This window comes from Oryzias melastigma, linkage group LG24 (genome assembly GCF_002922805.2).
Source record: "Oryzias melastigma strain HK-1 linkage group LG24, ASM292280v2, whole genome shotgun sequence".
NCBI lineage: Eukaryota > Metazoa > Chordata > Actinopteri > Beloniformes > Adrianichthyidae > Oryzias > Oryzias melastigma.
Window position 1 is genome coordinate 23,730,977 of NC_050535.1, and position 4,320 is coordinate 23,735,296.

Sequence of the window (4,320 nt, forward strand, 5' to 3'; positions counted from 1 at the left end):
CCCCCGGCTGATTTGAGTTTGAGACCCCTGATTTACATGCAGGCTAACCATTGTGAAAAGAGATTTCCCAGAATCCCTCTGCCCAACACTTTTCGTCAGCACACACATAGAATAACAGTCTGCTGAAACTGTTAGAGAAGAAAGATCAAAGTTAATTAGAGTAAAGAATGGAAAATGAGCCAAGATAGTTTGAGTTGTGTTTTGTCAGAAACTCAGAGTAAAGACAGTGATGGGGCTCGGTTACATTTATCATGACTTCAAAGTCATATTTTCTTTCTGTCTGTTTACCACAACCACAATGATCTTTGTAGAGTAAATGTTAGTTTCCAGCTTGAAGGCTATTCCAGTTTGTCTACCTGAGCTTCCAGAGCTCCGACTTTCTATGTCGTGCAACTCAACTTGCACCAGTTTAAAAGGTGGACTTCACAACAAGCTGTTGTTTCTTGGAGAAATCAAAGGCCTCAACAAAAGCCAGAAATGTCCCTTCTCACCTTTGGAGTATAAAGAATTCCCTCTGCCAAGCACTCCTTGATCTTATTCCAGATACCCAAGTCTATCAAACAGTGTTCAATTACCGCCACGTCCACAGCTGAAGCCGGCCAAGAAAGCACTCCGATTTTCCAATCTGCCTCACTTCCATGAGAATAAAAAGCCCTACAGGTTCATGGGCACAGATTTGATTTTCATCGACCCCATTGAGGACAGGAGTTTTATGATCCCAACACATCATCTGTTTGTTGTAAAGAAGTCCCATAATCACCCAAACTTGGTACTTTTTCTGGTATTCTTTGTGGAGTTTGCCTTTGCCTCACTCTGTGACCATGCTGAGAGGAAAGATTGGCTACTTCATGTAACGGACCTTTATCTTCTCCTGAAAACGAAGACTGACAATCACTCATCAGAGTTCTTCCTAAAGCCTGATTGCAGTGCCTTGACTCTGTTTTTGACAATTAGACAATTAGACATAGCTTTATTAATTGTCAGGACTCCAACTCCCAGTTTCACCCCCGATCATCAGAGGGAGCACTCTCCAGAATATTGACTGCTTCTCACCAGCTGTTTCCCATTATCTCCATCAGCCTCATCCTATTTAACTGTTCCCCTCACTCCTCTTCTTCGCGAAGTATTTGTTTGTGCCACCCTGCCTGCAGTATCGAGCGTTTATACCTGGACCTTATCTTCTGTCTCTGACCCTCTGATTGCCTGCCGCCTGCCCCTGACCCTCGCCTGGACTCTGACCACTCTCTCTCTCTTCTCGGATTATCCCCTGCTCCTGTTTGACCTCTGCCTGGCTCTGACTACGTCTCTGTATTTTGCCCTTTCCTGCTGTGGATGTTTAATAAAACCTAACCTGCTTGCAAATGGATCCAAACGCCTCCGCGCCTTCATCACATTAATCCCTTTGGGACACACCCTGGGGGAAATTAGGTGGCGGGCAGCAGCCGTTCTCGACGGCGCTTTATCGCCCGAAAAAAGACACATGAGGGTACAGGAAAGACTGGGGAGACGAGACAAAGAGCCTTGGTAGGGAGATAGATAAGGGAGCTCAGAGAAAAGCGTCCGCTCTTGGTGAGTGCCGGAAGAAGATATCTGCATATCTGTTATCTGCATATTCAACAGAGTGTTTTTTTCACAGCTCATAAATAAAGACTGCAGCCCAGAGATTCCTGCAAACTTTCTCAAAAGATCCTAATGCCATCAATCCTGCTCTCCCTCATTTCACTTCATTGTCTTTTTGTTTCTGCGCTTTTCTGCATGAAGAAGCTTGATAGATTTGGCTCTCAAGGATGGGAGACAGCAAAGTTGGGGAGCCGGGCAGAGTGTTTAGGAGCGTTGGATAAAACCTGACACAGACAAATAGCCCTAGTCTGATCGGAAGAATTAGGTAAGTTTAGGAATACTGCAGCTACTTCCTTTTGCACTCGTTTTTATCCTGCTTGATAATAATGCAACGTTGGGCAAATCTTTTCCCCTCTGGTTCATGGCTCAGTTTCAAAATGTGTGAGCATTTTTTACAAAGAGGAAGATCTGAAGATTCACTCAGGTCTCACAGCAGAAAAGTCTGGCTTTTTCCATCATAGTAGGAATAAATCAAGACAAGCTCTGCTCTTCCTGAAACATTTGAATACTTTCACCCTTTAACACACCACAAAATACTAGTTTGATGTCTCCTTTAGATGTTGGGTGTTTTCTTAGATGTCTTTGAGTAATCCATCTGGTGTATGTTTGTCCTGGTGCTCTGAAAAGAACATCACAGTAGACAAATCTTCCAATTTAGGAATGTTTTCAAGATATTTCATCTGGATTCTGTACGAGAGCTTTGATCTACCATTACAAAACTCCCTGGTTTCCACCATAACGCCACCAAAGAGACTTTTCATGGGATCTTCAAGTGGATGTCTTCATTTAAGACACTGTATGTTCTACTCTCTTTCTTCTTGTATTGGAGGTTGGGATATGGTCAGGATGGACAGTTGGTGCTTGCATTACATTTGGTGATCTTTTCCTGTCCTGATTTCTGAAGGACTCATTTGATGAGTTTGGATCTGCTGGAGACTGAGGGTTTCTTCCTCCAAGGAAGTACCAACAATTCACATCCCACATCAGAGTTTGCTTCCTCTACTTCTTTTAGCAGGTGTAAAACTCACCTGGGTCTCAGTATACTTGCTAAGGAACTCTGGTGCGGTTCACTTCAGTGTGAACTCTCCACGGATCATCCAGAAAACCACAAAGCAATCAAACTGAAGAATTCAAACTTACTCTCAGAACCAAAGGTAAAACATTTTTATGAGAGCTTTCAAGTTGCTGTGCGTCCAAGAAATTGCTTTGGAGAAGTAAGATTACTTATGAAATATACTCTTTGCAATTTGCTGTTTTTCCCATTGATCATGATTTTACTTTAGATTAAAGAATTAGATTAAAACTGGTAAAAGCCTCAATTATTTTTGCTCCAAAGTCAAACATTTCAAATAAAAATGAATTTTCCTTTAAACATACCTAGAATGAAGCTGAAAGACATCTGTGAATAACATTTTTTTCTTTTAATTTCTTTTGCTTATTTTTTGTCTCCAGCCAGCCTGTGTTTCAGCTATTATTTAAAATCCATCAAGTCAATATTAGCTTAAGTGAAACTGGCAGTTATTGACCCAATTTTTGCTGGATGATTTGTTTACACGCTGCATGAGAGCTTTTTACGACATGGTCTGAACAGCAAATATCCCCTATTTAGCGATTTAATTGATTACAAAGTTGACAAGGCTCATAAACTCCTTAATTAAATCAATATGTGCTTGCATCCATCATTGGAGAAGCAAAAATAAAAGAAACAACATAAAAAAGAAAGAAAGATGTCCTGCTTTTGATCAGGGTTTGTGAATTCTCTCCAGTGTTTTCCTCACAATAAGATGAAGTTCATTTCTCCACACACAGTTTTGCTCATCTTTCTTCTCTCCTTCAAAAATCAAAGAGTTTGTAATCATTTCTGAGCATATTTAACAACTTTGTGGCTGAAGCTTAAAGCATATTTAGTTCTCTGTATTGAATTTGAATAGGAAATTCAATCACACCATCGATAGGGGAACATGTTTTTCTGACTCACGTTTTACTCATTTTAAAGGAAATAGGTACAGTAGGATGGGATGTGTACCCTATATTACCTTAATTCCACTGGTTTCTTCCATTGTTAAAGTTAAAGTCCCACTATTTGTCACACACCTGAAATTTGTTCTCCGCATTTGACCCCTCCCCTGGGGGAGCGGTGAGCTGCAGACACAGCCACACTCGGGAACCGTTTGGTGGTTTAACCCCCAGTCCAGCTCCTTAGTGTCAAGCAGGGAGGCACTGGGTCCCATTTTTAGAGTCTTTGGTATGACTTGGTGTTACGATCCCAACCGAGGGGAAGGGAGAAAAGGTGTAACATAAAAATAAGAAAACCCAGACTGGAGCACTGTGGTAGTGTGCAGCTTTTAATTTGCTGTTAGCCGCAAATGAACATGAAGAGAATGCAACACAGAAAGAAAAGTTAAACAAGGGTTCATTTTTACAGTACAGCAACACAAATTCTCTCCACGTGAGAGTCAGAATGAGACCCACCAGGTCTATTAAGTATGCCTAAAACACACAAACTTTCTCCAAAGTCTCTGACAACAATAAGCTCCACCACCAATGTCCACAGAAGAAGAGGACAGGAGCTTAATGTTGGACTTCACATCATGCTGACCACCAGAAAGGGTGTTACAAAAGCTGCCAACTGCTTGGGGACATCAGCTCTTTTAAGCAGGTGTGGATCCTCTGTCACTGGTCCACAGCTGATGGCATGAT